Source organism: Balaenoptera borealis, assembly GCF_965194805.1.
Source record: "Balaenoptera borealis genome assembly, chromosome: 7".
Lineage (NCBI taxonomy): Eukaryota > Metazoa > Chordata > Mammalia > Artiodactyla > Balaenopteridae > Balaenoptera > Balaenoptera borealis.
The window spans coordinates 92,892,733-92,919,157 of NC_138864.1; the positions used below are offsets into that span (position 1 = coordinate 92,892,733).

The 26,425-nt window shown below is 40.7% G+C and overlaps 1 protein-coding gene and 1 long non-coding RNA gene across 7 annotated transcripts in view; both read left to right on the top strand.

Moving 5' to 3' along the window:
- ZNF277 (zinc finger protein 277) overlaps positions 1-18,304 on the top strand; it is a 165,357-nt gene extending 147,053 nt beyond the window's left edge. For 4 of the 6 annotated variants that reach the window (XR_014246918.1, XR_014246919.1, XR_014246921.1 and 1 more), the window contains 3 exons: positions 11,644-11,808; positions 17,832-17,957; positions 18,109-18,304. The gene's annotated coding sequence lies outside the window, so the exon portion shown is untranslated. The remainder of the gene's footprint in view (positions 1-11,643; positions 11,809-17,831; positions 17,958-18,108) is intronic. The other 2 variants (XR_014246920.1, XR_014246922.1) reach the window with 1 other exon arrangement.
- An 11-nt stretch (positions 18,305-18,315) lies between these two features.
- Positions 18,316-26,210, top strand: LOC309632525. Its single transcript, XR_014246942.1, has 4 exons — positions 18,316-24,292; positions 24,431-24,494; positions 25,828-25,873; positions 26,076-26,210. It is a non-coding gene; the product is annotated as an uncharacterized lncRNA (long non-coding RNA).
- The last annotated feature ends 215 nt before the right edge of the window (positions 26,211-26,425 follow it).

Consider the following 26,425-nt stretch of genomic DNA (forward strand, 5'->3'; position numbering starts at 1 on the left):
ACAGCATATATAAATTTCCTTTATGGATTCACACTCAAGCATTCATTGCTTCTTACCATTGTTATGCCTGTTGGTATAATCCACTAGTACATGTGATATTTTTCCTTTATTGTTGCAGAAAACATAACCAAAACTATAATTAGTTGATTGAACAGTGCATGAAATATGCAACATCGTAATCTCATGCTTAGATATTACTAATTATAATCCAGTATAATGAACTCTTTTAAATTATACATTATTATTATTTATTTGGGCCAAAAGAAAGCATACTCTGAGGTTTTTGGCTCTCTGCCTAGACATTTTAGTGTGGATGATAAAAGTGCCAAATTCTACAGTAATATATGTATGTACACACACACACACACACACACACACACGTGCGCGCACACACAAATTTAATTTTTTTTCACAGATTTCATCCTTGTCTGAGGCAAATGTTCTACCTTATCAATTAAAACCCGTTAGTGAAACTGCTCATTTGGGTAAGGAAACATGAAGTACATGTAATGCCCTGAGGTTTAGGAGGTAGTTTCTAGAAAGTCGCATGGCTGTTGCTGTGTAACCGGTACTACAAGGTTGTTATTACTCGATTAGCTCACTGCAGAGAAGTCTTCTACTGAGATTTTGCCATGGATCACTGTCTGCATTTGATAGCTTGTCTCCTCCGCTGTAGGAGTAACCATCGTTTCCCTCTGAAGGCTCAACCCGGGGATGTTGCCATCTTATGCTCTAAGGAAGCATCCCAAGTGTGATTAACCTCTTTTAGGCTGGTTAAAAATGAATTTCCACAGCCTAATTTGGAAAAAGAAAGCACTTTTTTTCTTACTTGTTGATAATCTCAGAAACAACTCTTAAATATGTAGAAGAGATATAACCATTTTCTTGAGCAGTTAGAAACCTGGTGAAAAAGTCACTTTTGGTGATAGCTCTCTGTCATTAAAGGAACCCCTCTCTTGTCTTTTGCCTCAGACCCAGCCCCTAGTTTTGTTTTTTAATACAGTTCTATAATAGCTGTTTCTTGCTATTTGCCTTGGTATGCAGTATCAAGCTTTCTTACTATTTTTTCCAGCATCAATACACTATATTTAGTTTATTTTTAAGGTAACACTTACTTGCTTTGTAAAACCCAATTACAAAAATAATAGGTACTCAGAATAAAAAACACGAGGATCAAGGAGCCACAGAGGAAAATACAAATCACCTCTAATCCCTCCTCCAAGAGATGCCTATTGTTCACATATGAACCCATGCTATGATTGAATTATACATAGCTGTACTTCATATATTTTAATTAACAAAATTCTCTTTTACTGCTTCCCTTTGGAGAATATATTTAAAAATAGAGAATAGTTTCAGACACCTTGTGAGTTCTGAAGAGTGGTGTCATGTCTGAGGAGCAAGTACTTTTTCAGTTAGTTTCCTACTTAAACATTTTGCTTTATTCCTTAAGGCTCTTGTTCAAGCAGCAAAAACCAGCTCTCGATAGATTAAGCAAAAAGAGACTCTACCAGAAGAATATAGGTGTCTCCTGAGATTGAAGAGAAGCTGAAGAACAGGGCTTATAATGGACAGAGATCTAGAGGTCCTGGCCTGGCCTGCCTTCCTTGCTTGCCCATCTCCCCTCAAAAATCAAAGTACCAGGAGAGAGTTGTTTTTGTTTTGTTCTCTTTTGCTGAATTTAAGTTGTATAAAACTAGTTGGGGGAAATTCCCTGGTGGTCCAGTGGTTAGGACTTGGTGCTTTCACTGTGGGGGCCTGGGTTCGATCCCTGGTTGGGGAACTAAGATCCTGCAAAGTGCGCAAAAAAAAAGAAAAGAAAAAAAAAACTGATTGGACTTGATGATAGACTGACTATGGGTGAAGAGGGAAAGAAAGGGACCAGGAATGATCTCCACGTTTCTGGCTTCCATAAATACATTGCCAATGGTGCCATTTCCTAAGATTAGGAACATGAAAGAGGACCAGGCTGGCTAAATCTTGGGAGGGGTTAGATGAATGGTTTGGTTTGGCGCATGCTGAATTTGAGGTGCCTTGAGACATGAAAAGATGTGAAGTAGGCAACCGGATACATAGGTTGTGCTGCAGCTTTTCTATCTGCATTTCCAGCCTCCTCTCTACCCTGCCTGCAGCCCTGGGAGCCTGACCTGCAGCAACCAACTCCCTTTGCTTTTGGCTTCAGATTGGGTCGGTTCAATGGAGAGCAATGGCAGGAGATCAGAGGAGGAAAAGGAGTGAAGTGGGTCTTTATTTTCCTGGCTTCTTCCCTGCAGAGTTGCTGTGGGCTGGCTGCAACCCTGAACCGAAGATCACAGCTCTTGTCGGACAGCCTTCTCCACCAAGCCCTCTCTCTCCAGGGTCTGGCTGTGCTCTTGCTTGTTTCAGAATACTGTGCTACCTCTGATAATTTCCCTATATTCTGTCCACCCACTCAAGTTGCACCAATCTGAGGGTATTATTCATTTCTGCCAGAGTCCTGACTGATACATGCATACAGAATTCAAAGGACAGGTTCAGGCCGGAGATGTATTTTGTGAATCACCTGTTTACAGATGTAGCAGAAGCAGATGTGGAGATTAAACTGCTTTGTGGGGGAACAGAGTGGAGCGTGTTGAGGATAGAGCTTCAAGAATCTCTACCTTGCCTCCCACTGAAACAGGGCAGTGAGAAGAAGCCTCACTGAACAGAGCCTCTGGGGACCCCCTTGGATCATTTAAAGGGAGACTAGGCATCTAGTCTTGACCATCCACCATGGCATCACACAGCAAGAGAGGGACAGTTCACTAAAGGGAAATCAGAATGATATTAAAATGGGAGAATGGATGCTGGGTGGCTGGATACAACACACACACACACACACATCCACACATGTATGCATATACACCTACATACGTTTATTAAAATGGGATACACATATTTCTGCTTTGTCAGCAAGATTAATTCTGCTGTAAGTGGCAGAAAATCCAAAATGGTAGTAACACAAACAAGGTAGCAGTTTATTTCTCTATCACGTAAATGAAGTTTGGAGATAGTTCAGGGCTGGTATAGACAGAACTCATGGTTTAAGGATTAAGGTCCCTTTATCTTGTGGTTCCACCATCCTCAGCATACAAGTTCCACTTCATGGTTCAGGATGGCTACTTGTGCTCCAGTCATCTTGTCTGCGTTCCAGCCAGCAGGACGTTTTTCAGATGTTGCACATAACACTTACATCGATACTTATATCTCATTGGCCAGAACTGAGATATATGACCATATCTACTGGTGAGCTATTGAGGAATATCTTTGCTTCAGATGACTGTGTGCCCAGCATAAAACCAGGAGTTCTAATATAAAGGAAATAGGGGAGAATGGAAATTGGGACATCACTAGTGGTCTTTGCCAAACATGTTATTGTGTAACTTGTTTTCTTTTTCATTCAAACTTTTTTCCAACTTTTGATGACTCTTTACCAGTCATAACTATGCTGTAATATCCTTCCATGTATGTACTGTGTCTTCTAATCCAAAGCACCCGTGAAAAATATTAGATGACATCAAGGATCCAACACACGGCTAGCACAGCTTAGGAAGATTTCTTAAACCAACTCAGCTCAACTCCACAGATCTTACAACATTAGAGTCAAAAGGACCTATAGAGAACATCCAGTCTGGGAGATGGAAGAGTGACAGGTCAAGGCACATATTTCAGCAAAGTGCAGCCTGGCTGCAAAAGCCTGCCTCCTGCAGCTAGTTCTGACTTTCTGTGATTTAAAAATTCTAGAGGATCTTTGATGCATGGGCACATTTTACACCCTGCTTTAGGCAGATGTGAATGTGCACATGTTACCCCTGGCTACACATCAATTTCTAGACAGGAATAAACTACCCATTGCTTCTTTTTCTAGGAGGCATATGATGCTGTGGTGAATGGGGCCATAAATTTCTGCAGGAGATGAAAATCCCACAGTAGGCAATCATTACCATGTCTTTGGACTGCCTTTTCCCATAACAAATGCGGTCAATTTTGTTTATGGGGCTGGTAGGGAAGGTAGTCGTTGGCTCAAAGAATTTGGCTCATTTAGTCAGTGTAAAGCAACCAAAAAACAAAAAAACAAAACTTAAGCGATGTGGAATAGAAACAATTTCAAAGTACAGCCAAGGGTAGGTTGGGAAGGGGGTAGGGTATCAGGATTTTTCTCATTATGATGGATCTATTTACTTCTTATGCAGGCATTTCATGGCTTAAGGGATCAACAGCTACTCTGTTTGTGGCAAATTGTCTTTGAATTCTAGAGTTATCAAACCTTGTCTTAGATACATGACAAAGAATGTAGCATGGTGAAAGGGGCTTATAATAAAAATGGTATCTAGTATGTAAGATTTTTGGTGAGAAACAAATGAAACTGTGAATGACAAATAATATTATCAACTTTAGACTGCTCCACCAGTGTTATTTTAATCATCATCTTCTTTGTGTCATGGCTCCAACCCAGATGTTACTATTTAGCCAGCAGGAGTTATATGTATTAGTCTGATATAATTATTAGGTCCTAGAGAGTCCTAGGTTATTAGTCCCAAAGATGCTATCTTAGCCAGATGGCCAAAAGGTTGTGTGCAGCTCTGTTCAGTGGGAGAATTCGTGAGTCATCATGAATTCTACGCATTTGTGTGGGTAGAAAGTTGTTTAATTTGAACCTAGCATCAGCAATTAAAGATATCTCTCTGGAACACTTTTAAAAGAACCTAATAATTCTCTAAGATTATAAAACAGTAACAAGAGTTGGATAATGCCAGAGTTACTTTGCTTCCTGGTAAATTCTGTCCTCTTACCACATTGCTCATTGGTGACAGTAGTTGAATAGATCGTGGTGCCAGATTATTACAGATTTTGAATCTCCATGTAATAGCTTGCCACATGCTGACTTGTTTACCAATCCATGAAAATACCATCATACACAAAGTAGCAAGTAGAATGATTGCCCCATATATTATGTAGAAAGGGTCTTCAGGATTTCTTTATGAATAAGATAGTGAAACTGCTGAATAATAGCTGTATTTGTTATCCTCCTCTGTGTAACAAATCACCCCAATCCTTAGAGACTTAAAAGTATTCCTGTGTGTCGGGAATTCGAGCACAGCATAGTTGGGTGCCTCTAGCTCCAGATCTATCAGGAGTTTGCAATCAAGCTATCAGCCGGGGTTGTGATCTCATCTAACAGCTCAGCTGGTGGTAGTGCTGGGGTCCACCCTAAAAGCTCACTCACATGGTCATTGACAGGCCTCAGTCACTTGCCATTAGGGCCTTTCCATGGGGCTGCATCATGACATGGCAACTGGCTTTTCATGGGGCCAGTGAGAGAGAGAACCAGAAGCTAGTCTTTTATAATTTAATCCCCAAAGTAACATGTTATCACTTCTGCCATATTTCGTTCATTAGAAATGAGCCAATAAGTCCAGTACACAGGACTGGGAGGGAGTACACAAGGGTATGAATATTAGATAGTGGGAAGCGTTAGGGATTTTCATAGAGGCTTCCTATAGCAATGGCATTGGAGTTTTATAATTTTGAAATAATTGTTTGGCAGATGGCCTTCATTTTTATAAATTATTTTGTTTTTACATAGTAGCTAATGTTGAATATTTGTTAATGAAATGAGGCTCTGTGAAGTTAGGTATCTGCTGATAATTTCCTAGAACGTGCTTAATGTCAGCTAAAGTTTTATGGAGGCACTGAGCCTGTAAAATCTACATAGTATTTTTAATAGGTTCATTACAGTTCATCTAGTAAATTCTCCTTCAGTAAATTAAATAATGAACTAATTTCTACTCCTCCCATTTTTTTAGAATTAATGAACAGAAAGTACATTTTACTTGGTAAGAATTTGGCTTATTGTATATTTGGCATGACTGGGCTAAATGTTATATATTCTTCCTAAACGTAAGACAAATGTGTGTTTGTGTGTTCATGACTTTAATCTCTAGGCACTTATATCAATTAGCAGAAGATACATTATGATAAAACCAACCAATATCATTTTCTTTGCCTGAAGAGCTTCATTTAATATTTCTTTTAGCGCAGGTCCTCTGGCATGAATTTTCTGTTTTTATTTATTTGATATTTTCTTTGAGTAAAGCATTCTAGCACAACAATTTTTTCTTTCAGTGTTTTAAAGATATTGTACCAGTCTCTTCTAGCCTGCCTAGTTTCTGATGAAAAGTTTGCTCTCATTCTTATCTTTGTTCTCTGTACATATGTTTCATAATTTGGCTTTTTTTTTTTTTTAATGTATGTGCTCCTTGGAGTTTGTTGAGATGTTTGGATCTGTGGATTTATAGTTTTCATCAAATTTGGAAAAATTTCAGCCATTATATCTTCAACTATCTCCCCTCCCCCTCTCTTCTGGGATTCCAACTACACATGTATTACAATCCTTGATATTGCTTAGTCACTGATGCTGTGTGTGTGTGCACATGTATGTTAGTCTTTTTTCTCTCTGCTTCATGGGTAAGTTTTCTATTGCTGTGTAACAAATTACCACAAACTTTGAGACTTAAAATAACACCCATTTATTAACTCACAGTTCTATAGGTCAGAAGTCTGGCACAGTATGTTTGGATTCTCTCCTTAAGATCTCACATGGCTGAAATCAAAGGGTTGACTGGGGATGAGGTTCTCATCTGAGGCTCAGCATCCTCTTCCAAGCTCACCGGTTGCTGACTGGTTCATTTTCTTGGGGTTATAGAATTGAGGTCCCCATTTCCTTGCTGCTTCTCAGCACGTTGCTGGTCTTTGCAAATGGAGGCTGCCCACATTCCTTACCACATGGGTTCCTCCATTATCAAGCCAGCAGCAGTACTTTGAATACTTCTCCTGCTTTTGATCCCTGACTTCCTCTCTGTGATCACCCAGAGAAGCTCTCTGCTTTCAAAGGGCTCTGGTGCTCAGGTCAGGCCCACCTGGATAATCTCTCTTTCTTAACATCATCTGTGTCCTCGGATATAACAATCACCAGGGTGGAATCCATCATATTCATAGTCTTGTGGATTGTGTTGGGGGTGTACACCCAGGGCACAAAATCTTGGGGGGACATCTTAGAATTCTGCCTACCATGGATAGTTTTTTTGTTTTTTTTTTTAACATCTTTATTGGAGTATAATTGCTTTACAATGGTGTGTTAGTTTCTGCTTTATAACAAAGTGAATCAGTTATACATATACGTATGTTCCCATATCTCTTCCCTCTTGCATCTTCCCTCCCTCCCACCCTCCCTATCCCACCCCTCTAGGTGGTCACAAAGCACAGAGCTGATCTCCCTGTGCTATGCGGTTGCTTCCCACTGGCTATCTGTTTTACGTTTGGTAGTGTATATATGTCCATGCCACTCTCTCACTTTGTCACATCTTACCCTTCCCCCTCCCCATATCCTCAAGTCCATTCTCTAGTAGGTCTGTGTCTTTATTCCTGTCTTGCCACTAGGTTCTTCATGACCTTTTTTTTTTTTTCCCTTAGATTCCATATATATGTGTTAGCATACTGTATTTGTTTTTCTCTTTCTGACTTACTTCACTCTGTATGACAGACTCTAACTCCATCCACCTCGCTACAAATAACTCAGTTTCGTTTCTTTTTATGGCTGAGTAATATTCCATTGTATATATGTGCCACATCTTCTTTATCCATTCATCCGATGATGGACATTTAGGTTGCTTCCATGTCCTGCCTATTGTAAATAGAGCTGCAATGAACATTTTGGTACATGACTCTTTTTGAATTATGGTTCCCATGGATAGTTTTACTGCTATTTCTTCAAGTTCAGTTATCTTTTCTTCTGCAGCATCATACCTGTTATTAATCTCATTTAGTATATCTTCTATCCAGACATTGTATTTTTCATCTCTAAAAGCACCATTTAGGTCCTTTAAAAAACTTCCATTTCTCTCTTCATAATGGTCCTGTTTTCCTCTACCTTCTTGAATACTGACCATATTTATAATAACTGTTTCAACATCCTTGCTAATTCCATCATGTTTTTCATTTCTGGTTCTATGTTTTTTTTAATCAAAATTTCTTTTGGTTATAGATAATATTTCCTGCCTCTTTGCATGCATGGTGATTTATGGTTAGATGTTGGACACTGTGAATTTTACATCTCTGAATGTTTGGTTTTGTTGTATTCCTTTAAATTGTGTTGGATTTTGTTTCGGCACACAGTTAAGTTACTTGGAGTCAGTTGGATCCTTTCAACTTTTGCCTTTAAGCTTTGTCAGGGCAAGTCCTGAGCTGCCTTCAGTCAGGAAATAATTTAGCCCTCCCACTAAGGTGGCACACTTTTGATAATTCTTCATAATGCCCCATGTATTAAAAACCTTTCCACTCAGGCTTGTGCAACACAAACCATTCCCAGCCCTGTGTGAGCTCTGGGAATTGTTATGCCTTTGCTTTTCCAGTGGGTCTTTTCCTGGCCTTGGGTAATTTCCTTTCACACAAGCAAACAGTAGAGCTCAGCCAAATACTTGAGGGTGTTTCTCTGCAGATCTCCAGAGCTCTCTCTTTCTCAGGAGCTCCCTCCTTTCTGGTCATTTGTCTTGAAAATTCTACTTGCCTTAGCCAATATCTGCTTTTCAACCCAGCAAGACTTCTGTGGTCTGTTTGGCTTCCCTGCTTTTGTATTGCAGCCTGGAAACTACCTCCAGACAGTAAACTGGTACAATTGTAGGGCTGACCTTGTTTATTTCCTTTCTTTCAGAGATGGTAGATCTGCTCTGCCTTTTCTCCAATGTGTGAAAATAGTTGTTTCATATATTTTGTCCATTTTTCTAGCTGTTTAAGGTGAGAGAATAAATATGGTCCCTGTTATTCCGTCTTGGCTTGTAGTGGAATTTTTATGATGAAACCAAAATAAATATAGAATTTTACTTTTAAGAACTTTTAGAGTATAGAATAATCTTCATTTTAGGTCTAATTGAACTCTGATTAGTCTGCCTTTCAAATATGTAGCTAGTGCTAAGTATTAGGGTGTAGTTGCTTTTCTATGTCTTAAATAGCAAGGAGTTCACATAGGAAGAGGGTGTGTAGGAGGTTTTTGAAAGAGTGGAAAAGTGTTAAGAAGAGCATGGAAGAAGATACCATGTCAAGGGGACTGTTGCATTGGCTGGGCTCATTGATTCCACAAGTATTTCCTCAGCAAACATTTTTGCCAAGTACCTGTTATCCTGGCTTTCCCACAGCCTGGAGCAAGCTAAGGAGCAGGTGCAGCTGGAAACTTTTGACTACCAGGTGCTCCCCTTGTGCTCAGGAGCTGCTGTGGCTGCTTCCCTCTTTTCATCATTTGGATGCCATTTTTAAGGATCAGCACCATCCTTAGATCCAGGCAAGATGGTTTTTCTGTCCTGAGCCCTGTGCTTTTGACATCTGTATTTCACAGATACAGAAAACATACATTTATTAAAAACACACCATATCCTGTCACTGGGATCCAGAGCTCAGCTCTGGCGTAGTACAACGTGTAGCATTACACATCTACTCTCGTGACTAATACTGTTCAGAACCCAGGGAAACACTTATCCACAACTTTTGCCCAAAGTGCTTTTAAACAAGGTGATGGTATCTGGGTGCCCTGAAGGTCTGTGTTTTACCACAGCAGACGTTAGAGATGGATGCTGCTTTGGCATGAGGATTTGAGTAGCAGAAATGTGTAGTAAAGAGAAGACAAATTAACTGTTGAATGCCTCCTCTCAGATAACTTGAATGCAATAGATTCTCGCACAATGAAATATCATTTTCCAGTAGTGCCGTGTGTTCATGTTCTTGCTTCTCCTCATGTTCCAATCTGTGGTTCCAGAGCACAGCGTTCACAGCAATCGCATATGGTGGCTGAGGAATAGTTTGCAATATTAATTCGTATTATTTTAAAATTTGTTTGTATGTAGGCCTAGATGTAACATGAGTAAAATGCAATACCAGTGCTTTACACTGTTGACTAAATGGATAATATTGTGCCAGTTTGAGTTTTCCAGGAAGCAAATGCCAAGACAGAGTCAGAAGAGCAAGAGATTTGTTTGGGGAGATGCCTGTGAAAGATACAGGGAAGAGGGAGCAAGAGTGGGCAGGAAAAGCCTTCAGACCACAAAGTAGGTCTAACACCGGTGAAAGGAGAGAGGAAAGGAAGGAAGTTTGGGTAGGAAAAGTCTCAGACTGCAATACAGCTCGGAGAAAATCTTGACCAGCCCAATAAAGAATAATTTTTAGTTTTACTTGGGCCCTTGGTCCTACAAACATTAAGCCCTGTCGAGTTTCCATTTCTCTCAGAGCTAGACCTCTCTGCCCTAAGTGTAGCAATCTGATCCTAACGGCCTGTTTTTTTAGTCCCACTTTGTTGTTTCAGAAATTTGATTCTTAACTATAACTTGTCCCAATTCATTTAAAATGTGCCAAAACCCCTTCTCCTGGCCCAAGCTGGGTCAAATGGACAGAGGGAGGGGCAAATTGGGAGGAATGAAATCTCGGGGGTGGGCAGAGCAATGAGACTGGTGGTATTTGATGTAAATGTTGCCAACATTGAAACTAGCAATGAAGAGTGGGTGTTATAAGGCAGGAAAAACATATTGTCTTCAGAGGAAATTGAATAGTGAACTTAATGACAGTACACAACTGACATATCTGGACTTTTCATTTGTCTTAAAGAGAAAAACAGCATAACGGACTCGCTCTTAACACACACTTTCAAGTGTCATTTTAAGATGTCAAACAGATCAGCTCATGCTCAGAAATATTAATGAGAAACCTTGAACTCATTCTCAAGATTTTCATTAAGTCAGACTCGCCTGGCTCTGTTACTCTGTTTTCAAAAGGCTGAATGCTTGGCAGAAGATGTAGGTATTTGGGGAAATTTTAGAATTGCATATATTGGAGCAGATTGGTTGTGTCCAGAAAGTGCTGTTACCGGGAGCACTGAATTATTATGTTACTGTGCAAATGAATACAAAATAACAGGCCTGGCTGGGCAGCATCCAGACGGCAGCCCTTACAAGTTGTTTGGCTTTGGAATAGTCACTTGTCTCTGTACCTTGCGTTCCTCATCCATAGCAAGGAGGGATAATGATAGCTCTTATCTCATTAGACTACTGTGATGATGAAATGAGATTATACGCGTGAATAAAATAGTAGAACGGGGCCTGGCACATACCAACCATTCAATAAATATTCTTTATAATGATTGTTTCTTTATCCATGGGTATTTGCTCCCCTCCGTGGATTGCTTATACTTCTAAGCTTAGCTGGCTGCCTTGCTATATGTGTTCATTAGGAGAGTGTTGAGTGGATCAGTTTAAACTCATCACCACTACAAATTACTAAAATAAAACAGCTCAAGGATCCTGTGATAATAGTGGTGGGTCACCCTTGCAGCAAAAGACGAGGTGGATGATGGTGGATCGTCCATATAAAATCACTGACATCAATCTACCACACAGGTTTTGAAATGATTCTTCTAAAGGGCATAAAAGTAGTTTATTTTTCATGCCAGTTCTTGTAATATGCTACAGATGCTATGAAAAACAAGGACAAGAAGTGGGAGGCAGGAGTTCTTAGATGAGATTTAAGATATTACTTGCCAAAGAGTTTTGGTCTTGCATTCTTATATTTCAAAATTGTTTCCCACAGGTCTCAATAGCGACATCTTGAAGTTGGTTGAGTGGCAGATGAGAAAAACATACGGTTCTCTCTGACACTCCAGGGCCTCTGCTCTGCTACTGTCCACCATTCACCCCCAAAGACCAAGGAGCCATGGGACCAGAAACCCCTATATTCCTTTGGAATTCTGAATTGGTAATATCAACAGGGAATATGGGAATTCGGGGGCCTTGAAAGTAACTTGAAATCAGTAAATCAAATTCTATTTGACCTGCTTAGATTTGCTAATATTTCTTTCTTCCATTCTGGCCAACCTCACTATGGATTAGAAGCCAGAATCCCTCCCATTCTTCCCCAGGAGTCGATTCTGAATGTTTTTCTTTCTTGAGATGCAGACCTAGGAGAACAAGACCTAAGATATGCAATTCCATCCTTGCCTGCTTCTCAGCCCACCTTTGAGTTCTAGTTCCATGTCTGAAGAATTATTCTCTCCTTGACACTGGACATTTCAAGGGAGACGGAGCTCACCAGAAGGGAATGGCCTCGCGCGTTAGGTCTGAGGATAACCATCTCTCCTAAAAGATAACTTGGGGTCAATTTGACACAAAGGTTCTTAAGACAAAACTCGCCACCCTCTAACACTCACAGTGGCTGGCGTGCCATCTGGAATCACACATATGACTGCCACTGTGAGACAGGCCACAGCTCTCAAAATGCATCCCTTAAGTCTCTTACAGGCTCAACATCCCAGGTTCCTTCCACTTGCTCATGCATCAGGGCTTGGAATCTTCTCCCTCTCCTGTTTACAATTCTTATATTACTTTGAGGCCACTTGCCTCTAAAGGTGAGGCCCCTGGAATGAAATCCTTGACTCCAGGTGTGTTGTGACGGGGCCAGGTAGATAAATGATAATCAGTGAGGCAGATTATTTCTGCTCAGGAATCTTGTGGAGAAATCCTAGACTAGACTATACTCAATAAATACTTTTGTCTACTCTTAGGATGGTTAAGGTATCCAAGCTGTCATTTTCATCTTCCTGCTTTGAAGTTCCAGGGAGAACTTGATGTCACCTACCATTAGCCACTCTCTTGAATTAAAAGTCTTCTCCATGTCACCCAAAATCCTGCCCAAGAATTCAGACACTTTGTGCTTTAGGAAAACTGACAGAACTGGCCCTCAGGTAGTGAGATATTTTCAGGAGAAATTTTTCATGAATCTGGATTCTTGCATCTTCCTGTACTTAGAAAAGCACTAAGACATTAACTAAGATGTCTGTTCCTCCTGAGTAGCAGTGACCTTCTACCGAGATATATGCTTGGTTGCATGTACCCCCTTCACCTAAGTCACATTTATACCGACCTCCCCTCTTACCTCTTCAGAACAGTTATCCGAGCTCTCTGAGAGACCACCTTCTAGGTTATAATCCTCAGGTCGGCTCGAATAAAATTTTCCATTTCTTTTTTAGATTGACTATTGATTAATTTTTTGTTGACATCCTCATGTCCCAACTGGCGTTCCTTTGGGGTCTTAGGAAGATGATTACAGCATGGTGGCCCTCTGTGATGTCAAGTTGGCCCATGGGAAACAAGCACCCTTGCCCACCGTTCGTGGGAATGTTGCTTCCACTGCATGTCTCTTTTCTTGCTCTGGCAGCTCTAGCCAGTCCCTCACCTTACATCCCCGCAGGTGAGAATCAAGTACCAATTGCCGTATTCTTCAGTCTCTGGGGGACGAGTGTCAAGCAGTCTTACTTTGGTCTCATGGCAGTCCCTTCACTGGCCTCTCTCTCCTCCTGTAAAGCATTTCACTGTAGGCTGCCAGCTCCTTCACGAAAGTTCTCTCTGATCAATTTCCTTGAGAGTAATTCTTCTTTTTTTGTTAGTTGCTGGGGAACTTATTTAAAAATTTTTTTATTGAAGTATAGTTGATTTACAATGCCGTGTTAATTTCAGGTGTATAGCAAAGTGATTCAGATATATATATATATATATATATTCTTTTTCAGATTCTTTTCCCTTATAGGTTATTACATAATATTGAGTATAGTTCCCTGTGCTATACAGTAGGTCCTTGTTGGTTATCTATTTTATATATAGTAGTGTGTATATGTTAATCCCAAACTCCTAATTTATCCCTCCTCCTGATAGTAATTTTTTTTTTCTGGCCATTCCATATGGCATGTGGGATCTTAGTTCCCTGACCAGGGGTTGAATCCGTGCCCCTTGCATGGGAAGCACAGAGTCTTAACCACTGGACCTCCAGGGAAGTCCTGTGATAGTAATTTTTCATTGACCTGTGTTCAGTATTTTTGTAATTTTCTGCAAGTATGCTAAACTTCAATAAAGAAGTTTATTTGAACATTTATCTTGCATTGGCAGTGACAACTTAGCTTCTAGTTGCTCAGCTACAGCCCCTGACAAGCTTAGGAACACACACGTGTGAGTAGGAAGCATCATTAGCTATACGAGGACATGCCACAGGGTTTCTTTAAAGCAGTGGTGAGCATACTTATGTGACCTAAGGGTTCATTTGCAATCACCATTAACCAAAATAATGAGGCAATGTCTGCGTACCCTGGAGAGTGTAACAGAGGAATTAGAGGTTTTCAAGAGCTGCAAGCTGCAAATGAAAGAACTCCAGTAGCTAAAAGGCTTGTGATTTGATAATGAGAATGCTGGGGTATTTGTGTTTTTTTGTTTTGTAACTTCAGACTTGTTGAATAGGTTTTTTAGAACTGAGATGTATATGAACTCTTTTGTTGAAATCAAGAAGAGTCAGTTCGACTGAAAAGTAAGCTAGGTGACTGAAGGGCACTTTATCACCTCAAATAGAAATATCTACTTTTATGTATATGTATGTATGTATATGTATATATACACATTTTTGCCTTATCGCTTAAATACTAAGGATAGTGACAAATGCGTTAGACCTTTTATATCTTGCCTCTCATTAATCACTCCTTCAAAGAAAGCGTCTTACCCCAATAGAAACAAAAACTTCCCTTTGGGGAGATGATTCTGTATTTTAAGTGTTAGCAATTGTCTGGGTACCAGTAGTGGTACCGTGCTTTGGTTGAGTATCTCTGACTTAACCTAGAGCACATCTTTATCTCATTGGATAACCTTGAAAGTCAAGCCACGGCCTTGTTGTCTTTGGGTGTTTCTTTTTAAAGAAAGATGGTTAGAGAAGGTGACCTTCTGGTGTACTCCTCATGGTTTAACATGAGGCACAGCAGCTGTGTTCTGTGAAATAAGCAACTTTCCCAAACAATGACCGTTATTCATCATTAAGGCTTTCACAGTTAAAAATAGGTTAACCAAATTTGCCGACTACTCATTTTAGTGTACTGTATTACCGTGCAATTTGAAAGGTAGAAAGATACAGTCTAATGGCTTACAGTGGAGAATTTGCTCATAGGTTGAAGACTTTTTGATGAGTTATAAATGAGATTTCACTCACAGGGGCAAATCTCTCTTGTAATCCTGAAGGCATTGTTTTTTTTTTAAAAAATGCACAGTTACCTTATGCACAATAGCTTTGACATTTTATCAGCATGCAATTAAAGTCCCTTTGTCTAAGGTGCTGGCTCTAAACTCTTGAATAGATAGAAGCCAAGAATGAACTGCGTTGTGCATTTCAAGAAAGAAGAAAGAAATTAATTTGACAGTTGGTACAGTTCCGTCCCCAGGAGGGAGTGAGCAGTGCAGTGCTGCTCTCTGTCGGGCTGCTGCAGAAACATACAGGATGCATTTTGTTTGTCTGCCAAGAAAGTCTTCCCGAGGAAATTTTCCCAATCACTTCCCTGGGAATAATCTGGCTGCTTATTCAACGCAGAGACTACTTTCAGCCGAAGTGCAAGAGAAACCCAATAAGCTAAGCAATAGAGCGGAAAACAAAATATGTTAAAACTCCTTTGGTAGGCGCTGAATGTTTGTTTCCCCCCAAATTCATATGTTGAAGCCCCAGTCCCCAGTGTGATGGTATTTGGAATAGGGTCAGTGGGAGATAATTAGGTTATGAAGGCACAGCCCTCGTGAATGGGATTAGTGCCTTTGTAAAACATATGCTTTCACACAACACTGTAAATCAACTATACTCCAATATAAAATAAAAATCTAAAAAAAGAAAAAAACAAATGCTTTTTCTGCATTAATTGAGATGATCACATGATTTTTCTCCTTTATTCTGTTAATGTGGTATATCACTTTTATTGATTTGTGATTGTTGACTCATCATTGCATCCTAGTGATAAATCCCACTTGATCATGGTATATGATCCTTATATAATGCTGTTGGATTTGGTTTGCTAGTATTTTGTTGAGGATTTTGCATTCATTTGGTACCTTGATCTTGGACTTCCCAGCCTCTAGAACTGTGAAAAATAACTGTGATCTAGTTCTGGCCAATGAAATATAAGAGGGAGTCAGGGGGTGAGGTGGGGGGAGAGATTTTCCTCCCTGATAAGAACAAGAGATGCAGGAGAAGAAAGTTAAATTTGCCCACTCATCCCTCTCTACTTATAGAGCTGGTATGTGAGGCTGGGCTGCCTCGAACCTGGCAGGCATCTGGTGACCATCAGGTGTTAATTCTCTGGATGAAACCACTGAGCTGCTGACCACCCTGGAAGAGCTAGCTCTGAATTTCTTGTTCCTTATGGGTTAAGCTTCTGTGGTTGACTATTCTGTTAATTAGAGCCGAATACATTGCAGCCACTACAGATGGTCTAATGTCCGGGTAGGAGATCATGCGTCCTCACACCACAGCCTACAGGAGTATTAGAGCTGGCTGTCCTACCTTCTATTCATTCTCTTAGTTGCTACTTTGATTGCTCAGCGACCTAAGAGCCCTAAGGATAATGGTTCAGTAAGATTCAGGGATGTGTAAAAACAGCCTGTATATCCAAGCTGAAGCTGGCCTCTAAAAACGCGGTTTGAAAGGCACCAAAATCCTCCACCCAGCATATAAAATAAAATAAAATGAATTTCCTTATATCCTGCTTTCAGGTCTGAAATTCTATTGGTAGAGATTAATTTTCTCAGGGTCTTCAAGAGTCCTTTCTTAAATTACATATTTGCTTGTGCAGAGACTAGTGTCTTACACTCTTATTAGCTCAAGTGTTAACTGAGATGGGGAAATGTAAGATGGGGACAAAATGAACAGAATCTTTGGATCTGTGAGTTAGTTGGGATCTTTGAGGTCACCTGGCCTCACACCTTTCTTTTGTAGATGAAAAATACTATGGATCAGAGAGGTTCAGTGGTTTACCCAGATAATCTCCACCTTAGAGCCAGAAGCCTGGTTTCTAGACTTCCAACCCAGGGGATTTTATACTCTCCTACCATCCCCAAATTAAGTGGATGGCACATTTTAAACACCTGGAGGAACTTTGCTGCAATTTCTCTAACTGGGTCTGGAATCTGTGGGCTTGAAGCTTCATTTGAATACTAAGTATAGTTTTTGCAACACGAGGAGAGCTGATGGACCCTGGAGAGAGCAGACACATGGCCAATGGCCTCAGGATTTTGCTGAGGTCTAAGCCTGCTCTTGCCGTCTATCCGCTGGAAAGGGGAGCTCTTCCTCTCACTCCTCCCACCTCCACTCTTACTTACCTGGTAGATTAAACATGTTTGTTTTTAATAAATACCCATTAAACGTTTTGACATTTGTTAGCCCGTTTTAACAAACATGCTGTATTTACAATAGCATCATGTTCTTCAGATAAATCTATTTCTGAGACTTATCAAATTAATCACTGCTATGTAGGCTTATTAAAGTTTTTAGAGACTGTATCATTTTTATGGGATCTTCAAATGAAAGTGTTTCTTAAAATGTTAGGTCACGTATTCAGATATATTCTCATATTTTTGTCAAGCAGTTAAGGATTTATAAAGAAATGCATGCATCATTTAAAGAAAGTCTGACGTTTTATAAAAGAGTAAATTTGTTGCAGCATCAACAGTAATAAGTCTCTGCTTTAGACATGCAGTTTTAAAATATATTTGTTTCAAAAGAGCCACATTTGTGATTGTTTTTGTTGTTTGCTTTTGCAAAGACACCTATACAGTCCTTCAATTCCAAACATTTCTAAGATCATAAATCCTGGAATGGTTTCTGTGTTCTCTTGCCCTCTGCTGGCTAAATTGAGACCTTCTTTGGAAACGTGTCCATCAGCTACATTATGGTCACCAATATACACCCTCCATCTTGTTCATTTTTAGGTCCATTTGACAAAAGCCACCTTAACAGTCTTTATGCCAGAGATCAAAATCTAGCTTGAGGCCACCACTTCTCATCAAGATATCCATGACCAGCTCAGGACATCTGTCCATTCTCAAGCATCTTTTGTATGTACCCTATGTTTAGCACCTTATTATATACTGTACTATTCCTGAATTGTCTCTACTGAATGATTTAGCAGATTTATCAGTGCGTAAACATAAGCTGTATCATTCTGTCTTGGTTATTAATTGCTTGGTGTTTGTCTTGTTTTCCCAGTGTGACTGTCAATTCTCTAGGACTTCAACCCCCTCAGCTGAATTTAAAAGAGGCCTCGGCCATGGAAACTAAGCCCTCACACATCCCCTGCACTCTCATGGAGTGATGAGGGAGCCCTCGTTCTTGCTGTGACCCTGCCATGACCAGGCATCCTCCAGTCTACTTGCAGTGGTCAAGACGGAGCACACACACTTGGGTAAGGTCAGCCCTTCCCTGGTGAGCCCAGTGGAGGAGAGTGAACCAGCTCACAGTCTTAGATCTGATCCCCCCCAACTCTCCTGCTGGTGGGGAACCCCAGCTGATGTTATTTAGGTTCTGCTATCCCTGAGAACCCGCTGCTCTCTCTTCCACGTTAATTCTCACAAGTCTGATGTTCTGGGGAAACTCTGAGTGACTGCTGCTCCGGATTTCTACTTTCCCATTTACATCTAAATTGCATTCCGCATTATTCTGCCTCCTAGGTATTCTGAAGGTGCAAGCTTCTCTCTCTCTCTCTCTTTTTATTAATCTGTACCTTTTTTTTTTTTTTTTCCCAGAGGGAGGGTGGGTGGATAGATTTGAATTCGGGAGGCTGGCATTATTATCCTATGGAAAAGCTGCATAAGTTCTCTTCTGATTTCTTCCGAGTTTTTGTTTTGTGTTGTTTTCTCGGTGAGGTAGAAAACAAGTCAATCAGCTGAATGAGGATGTGGGAGGAGAGAGGAGAGGGTATGAATAGCTGTCTGGGAGAGCCGGAGACTGAAGGACAGTATGACTGCCTAGGAGCATGAAGGCAACACTTGAGGTTTGTGGTAATAAATGTAAAGTAAGACCAGTCAGCCACGTTCAGTTCGGCTGCATCCTGTTGTGGTTTTGCCAGATGAGTACAAAGAAATGTGCAAAACAACTAGGAGGAAAATTTCAGAGCACTCTGGTGAAGCACGAAAGTAGAGTTGAACAAATAGGGAGACATGCCACGTTCTTGGATTAGACAGCACAGCATCAGGAAGACACCAGTTCTTCCCAAACTAATACGTACATTTATTGTGATTGTGTTAAAAGTGGCCATTTATTTTTTTTTCTGGACTCAGAAAAGTTGATTCCAAGCAAGAATACTCAGGAAAGCCCTGAAAAAGAGGCACAGTGGACTAAAGATAGGAATAGGCTCTTCAAAGAAGAAGAAGAAAGAAAAGAAAATGGTCTTTACATAGCTAAAAAGCTACTCAGTCTTGCTTATATTAAGAGGAAATTGAATTAATAAGTATTTTAAAATACGAATGCTCACCTATCTGATTGGCAAAACTCAAAAAGTTTGATAGTACCCTCTGTGATTGAGGCTGTGGAGAAGCAGGTGCTGTCCTAATTGTTGGGAGTGCAAAATGGTCCAGCCTCTAGAGAGAGTAATTTGGAATTAACTAATAAAGCTACCTATGCCATTTGCCTGTTGACTTAGCAGTTCTACTTTTAGGAATCTCGATAAATTCATGACTCTGTGCAGGGAGTTATTCATTCTGACATTATTTATAGTAGCAAAAGATTATAAACAATCCAAATATCCATCAGTAGGGGACTTGTTACATAAAAAACAGAGCAGCTGTTAAAAAAGAAAAGGAATGAGAAGAAATGCTCCCTAAAAGCAAGATTTGGAACCACAGATTAGATAGATAGATGAAAGATAGGTATAGAACACTATCTTTTATGTAAGAAAGGAGGAGAAATAAGAATGTTTGCTTATTTTTGCCCCAAATTAAAGTCTCGGAGTGTTAAGCCAAAAATTAGTAAAAATGGTTTCCTAGAAGGGGCAGGAAAAAGGGCCTGAGAAGACGGAGATGGAGGTGACACTTCTCTAAATATATTGAACAATGGAAAGTCGTACTAACTTTAAAAATAATAATAAAATAAAATGAAAGAGGGAAAGCAAACCCTAACATTGAAAACAAATTGATTTCATGTGAATAGCAGATTGAGGGACCATGAGCGTCTTTTTGTTGACCTTTCACTTGTGAGCTTCGCCAGTAAGTCTTGCTCTTCATGCCCAAACCATGGAAAGCTGTGGAATTTGCACAACTTGCCTCAATTATGTTTACTGTCTGTTGTCTATCTTTTCCTACTGAACCATCAGTTCCACAGGGCAGGGATCTATATTTGTTTTGTTCACTGATGTATCCAAACAGCATATACAGTGTTTTGCATATAGTAAGTGCTCAGTAAATATTTGTTGAATGAATGAAACTCCTGTGGGCAAAGAAGCCATTTCTTCTTTTTTTTTTTTAATCCTTTTTAAAAAAATTGAAGTATAATAAGGACCTCCTGTATAGCACAGGGAACTCTACTCAATACTCTGTAATGGCCTATATGGGAAAAGAATCTAAAAAAGAGTAGATATATGTATATGTATAACTGATTCACTTTGCTGTACACCTGAAACTAACACAGCATTGTAAATCAGCTATATTCCAATTTTTAAAAAAACCAAAAAATAAAAGAATAAAAACATTTAAAAATTGAAGTATAGTTAATTTAAAATGTTGTGTTAGTTTCATGCGTACAGCAAAGTGATTCTGTTTTTTATATATAGATAGATAGATATTCTTTTTCAGATTCTTTTCCATTATAGGATTTTATAAGATATTGAGTATAGTCTCCTGCGCCATAGAGTAGGTTCTTATTGTGCATCTGTTTTATATATAATAGTGTATATATGTTAATCCCAAACTCCTAATTTATCCCCGGCCCTGCCCGCAACCCAGCTATCCCCTCTGGTAACCATAAGTTTGTTTTCTATGTCTGTGAGTCTATTTCTGTTTTGTAAATAAGTTCATTTAAATCATTTTTTTAGGTTCCACATATTAGTGGTACCATATGATATTTGTCTTTCTCTGACTCACTTCACTTAATAAGATAATCTCTAGGTCCATCCATGCTGCTGCACATGAAGGAAGCCATGTCTTATTTGTACTTTATTTAATGCCCCAAAGCTGGTAGTGGGCTAGCACAGGAACTACTAAATATATATTTTTATCTGAGCCCAGATGTTTTTAGCAGAACTCCAACTACATTTCTGTCCTCACTGTCATTATTCATGTCTGGCCAATAGCCTGGGACCCCACTGCCGTGACTTTATCTGCAGCTGGCAGTCCCTGGCAGCCAAGATATTGCCCAGGCCCGTGCTGTGTTGACTGCGGCCCAAACTGCTGAAGATTTACTCTCTTTATTCCTTTAGTGTACACACTTCCAGCTGAGCTGCTTTGCAATTTCAGAGGTATCTCTCCACTTCTTTCTAGTCAGCTTACAGTGACAAGCAGTGATGTTTTGGATTCAAAAAGAAATAAATCTCTTTTTTAAATGACTATATATAGATGAAGAAATTTCTTTCAGTAGGTCAGATTTCATAATAAACTGGATAGATCTGACTGTGCAGTCTCTAAGAATAGTATCAACCTGGTGGTCCAGTGGTTAAGACTCTGTGCTTCCAATGGGGGGGCGGTGGGGGGGGTGGGTTCGATCCCTGGTCGGGGAGCTAAGATCCCACATGCCATGTGGTGCAGCCAAAAAATTAAAAAAAAAAAAAAAAAAAGAATAGCATCAATCTTCCCACATTCCTCTCTCATCATTTCATTCTCTCCATAAAACTGACTAAAAGGCTTCAGGTTGGAGTCTACGTCTTAGAAAATTTTGCTCTGGGAGTAAGACATGTGGCTTTGAACTAATTCATCTTCCTGGGGCTCAGTTTCCACAATTTCAGCAACACCTATCTTTCCAAGTTGCTGGAAATGCAAGCAAATATATATGTCACTCTCCTAGCACAGCGCCCGTTCTTGGCTGAAGAGTGCTTTTAATAAAAACAGGCCTCCTATTCCCACTAAAAATTGTAGGTATAAGAGATTGGAAGGAAATATATCAAACTGTGGACAGTTATTACTGTGGCGTGTTGAGATTATTGTGCTTTTTTATCTTGGTGATTTAAACTTTCCTGGGCTTGTCATATCTTGTAAAATGATTATATAGTAGTTTTATAATCAGAAAATGTGAATAAAAATGATCATTTGTATAATCCTTAACAGTTAAAAAGTATTTCTCCTTCCGTGATTCTGTCCCATTTCTCAGTAATAATTCACAACAAAAATCAAACTAAATAAAGGAATTCCCTGGCAGTCCAGTGGTTAGGCCTCTGTGCTTTTACTGCCGAGGGCCTGGGTTCGATCCCTGGTCGGAGAACTAACATCCCACAAGCAGTCCGAAAAAAAAAAAAAAGAAAAATCAAACTAAATAAGAGAATTCGTGTCGGTTCATTTCACGTACCACCAAAAGAATTAATATGAACACACAGACCCAGGGCCCGAAAAAAAAGCAGCCTGCAGACAAATGTGAATAAGAATGAAATTGAGGACTTGATCTTTGGCAGAAACGTTGAAGTCGGAGCTTTTAGGACTTAGTGGGCCGATGGCGAGTCTTTTAAAGCGTTGGCCGACAGAGTGGCCTCTGTGAGGCAGAGAGCAGAGTGGGGTGCACGTCCCCTGTCGAGAGCGGCACCCTCTCTCTCTCTGCAGGGAAGGCATCCTCTTCAGCGGCCCTTTCGGAGGGTCATGCGTGGAGCGGCCAGGTGGGAAGCACTCAGCCACCCTTGGTGATCAGCATGGAGAAAGAAGTCACAGCCAGGTGGGGGGGGCAGGGGGCAGTGGACAGTTATCAGAGATTGGAACCCGAGAGGGAAGGAAGTGGCAGAGTTGGTGGTTGCTGCTCTTCGGACCTGCCAGCCACTCCCCCCGTGCTGTCACTTGCAGGGGCTGTGGTCAGGGTTGCAAGAGACGCACTAGGGAGAATGGAGGCGTTGGTGGCCGCACAGACCTCGTGTGTTGAGACTTCTAACCACCCCGCATTTCACAAGCGAGGAAATAGGAAGTGAGGGCCTAGAAGGGGACATGGGGCTGGCAGCCATACACTCAGGACTTCAAAGGCAAGCGTTTTTGCCAGTACAGTTCTCCGGTAAGTGAAGATGCTGAAATTCATTTCCCGTGTGGCTTCTTTTATAGAGTGCTGACCAGCTCTCTAACTCTGGGCATCTGCAGTCTGTCGCAGAGCTTTGCAGCCTGAAAACCCAAACCAACCATTCATCTCACAGGCCTACCACATAAAGCAAGGGTCAGTTAGTTAGCAAAACTGATACTTATTATGGGGAGAATTTTTTTTTTTTTTTTAATTTTTTTAAAAATTTTTTATTTTATTTTTTTATTTTTATTTATGGCTGTGTTGGGTCTTCATTTCTGTGCGAGGGCTTTCTCCAGTTGCGGCAAGTGGGGGCCACTCTTCATCGCGGTGCGCGGGCCTCTCACTATCGCGGCCCCTCCCATTGCAGAGCACAGGCTCCAGACGCGCAGGCTCAGCAATTGTGGCTCACGGGCCTAGTCGCTCCGCGGCACGTGGGATCTTCCCAGACCAGGGCTCGAACCCGTGTCCCCTGCATTGGCAGGCAGACTCTCAACCACTGCGCCACCAGGGAAGCCCTATGGGGAGAATTTTTAACAGGAGATGGCAAGGCACCTTTGTAAGTCTGGCAGCACCCTCAGACTGCACAGATAGAATTAGGAAATTAATAAAGTAGTTGCACTCATCTGTCTTCTGCAAAACACATCGAACTTTTTCCCTTTCCTTCACTTTCATCCATTTCCACTATGAGCAGGTTTTTAAACTTGCTTCCTCCTTCCTCTCATTTAACTCTTTTAAAGGAAGAACCTGAGCCATGTTCCCAGGAGGAAAGTTAGCACCTTTCTCTGCTCAGGGCCTCCCCTAATTAGCAGGTGGAAATCCCTAGGTAAGAGCACCTGCCCATTTGGCTGTGGCTCAAGAACTGAGGTCGGGAGGCTTGTGCCTACGGAAGGAAAATAACCAGTTGGATCAGTGGGTGAGAGATGAGAGCATAAATAGGGCTGAGACAAAGAAAAGGTCAGCTGCAAGTGGGTCAGGAGATCAGAGTGGACGTAGGCCCTGGAAGGTTCTGCTGGGAGGCCTGCCACAGAGGATTTCAGTCCCCACCCCACTCCAGGGGCAGGATGACTCAGCATTTCCTATTACTATTATTAAGGCCAACCCCAGAGGCCCTAGCAAGGCTGACTGCTGTTTAAACCGGACTGTTCTTCCGGCCCCTGGTTCATTCTAGGTCTACATAGTAGAAGGCTATTCCAGAAGGGATGTGTAATTCATCCCGGTATTTAATGCTCTTTTATTACTTTTTTTTTAAACTTCAGCCAATAGCCTGAACTGGTCAGGCTTTGGGCTGACATCTGCTGCTTTATCTGGTCGCATTGTCACATAATAATAAGTAACCTTTATTTGTGATCATCAGGTGCTGACATTTTGTGAAGACTTTACAGGGACATCCCCTTTAATTCTCAGAAGCAGGCCACAAGGTAGGTATTATTATCTCCATTTGCAGATGAGAAAGCTGAGGCTGAGAGATGTTAATTGCTCAAGGACTGAGAATCTAACTCAAGCCTTTTCACTTAAGAGTCTGTGTTCTTCACCTGTACCCTCTACTGCTTGGCAGAGATTAGAAGTGGTTTATAGAGCTGAAACACAAATCAGAAGGTGATCATAGGCAGGAGAGCATGGAGAAAATGAAAAGCAAACAGTGGGGCAGGAATGTGATGAGAAGAATAGAGGGAGGGAAGCATATGCTGCTGGCAGAAAATCAAGGTGGGAAAACCATTGGCCCTTTATGGCCACGTAAGGTCCTACCTAGAGGCTAGGTTACCTTGTTAACATGTCTTCAAGATGGACAGGTTTTGTTATCTCTGTTTTCCATGTATGCATTCCATGGATTTATTACCTAGATCTGTATTCTTCCAGCTACCAAGGGACTGGTGTGTATTCAGTGTGACTGGAGAGGCATCTGTCATACTGTTGCTCCATCTCATACCCTCCCTGAAATTTCACTCTTAAAGTAACTGGGTGGGGCTGCGGAGGCTGAGCATTGTCTTCAGAAGGTTATTGTTGAAATGTACACGTCCTCAAAGTTAAACTCCATGAAGGCAATGATTTTGTCTTGTTGCCTCATATCCCTAGGAATGTAGAAGGTGATATTTATGTATGAAATTAAGAATGTATAAATAAATGAATTCAAGAAGTGAACAGTAGGCGGAGTGTCCCTTGAAGCCTTTGTTGATACTCTTGTCTAGCTGATTCATTGACTTTGCAAAGTAGAAAATGAGGAGGAATGGGTCACAGGTAATATGTTGGGGGGAGGTGTGTTTGGGTAGGATTAGGGACAGGAAACTTTGGAGCTTGGGGCTCTAGAGCAGGAGACCCTGGAGAGCTGGTGGGAAGTGTCAACTTCCCAATCCACCTTCCTCCCCACTTCAATATCAAGGTACTCTGTACGGTCCTGTCATCCTTCCTTCAATTTCAGCAGCAGATTTCTGATTTACCAAGGCTTAAATCACTAGTTTTAGGCGTTCTCCAGCATTTTTGATCTTTCTTTCCACTGACATCTTCAAACAAGCACAGGTATTCCTCCTTCAAGAAAAACAAAACAGAAACAAAACCTGGTTTGACTCTGTAATTCTTTCTAAGTCATCACCCTATTTCTCTTCTTCCATTTACTGTTAAACTTGAATAAATGATCTGCACTTTTTATCTTCATTTTTCCACTACCTAAAACTCTTAATCCCTTGAAATCTGGCTTCTCCTTCCGTTTCTACTACAATACTTTCCTAAAACATTCTTTTTCTCTCTCTTTTACAGAAAACAAACAGAACAGAACATTACATCAGAACGCTAGCTGTCCCTGGTATTCCTTTCCTGTTCTTCCTTTTAATGAATAAAACTCTCCCGAGTTTTAGCTGGGCATATGGGTGCCCAACTAGAGACTACAATTCTCAGTCTTTTTTTGCAGCTGGATGTGGGTATTTGGCCATAAGCTGGGGGCAAATTCCTGCTTCTCTGCGAGCTAACTGTCCTGTCTTTCCTGTTTTGTTCTCACTCTTCCTTAGAAAAGCAGCCTTGGAAATTGGTGGTCAAGTTGGCAGGGTTGGCATGTTGAGGACAGCAGTACTTCTCCACCAGCCTGGGACAGATCACCTCTGGATCTTTACATGAGAGAGAAATAAACTTATACTCTATTTTAATCATTCTATTTGGGGGTCTTTTTTTGTTAAGCAGCTTAGCCTGTACTCTAATAAACTCCTTTTTCTAATTTAAAAAGTAATATGCATTCACTGTAGACACTTAATGATAAGTAGAAAGAAGATGACCCCAAAATTCCTGTTGATCCTCCTCCTTTTCTGATTGATTATTCCCACTAGCCTATGCCTAATTGCCTTCCTTTCTCTCTTCCACCTAC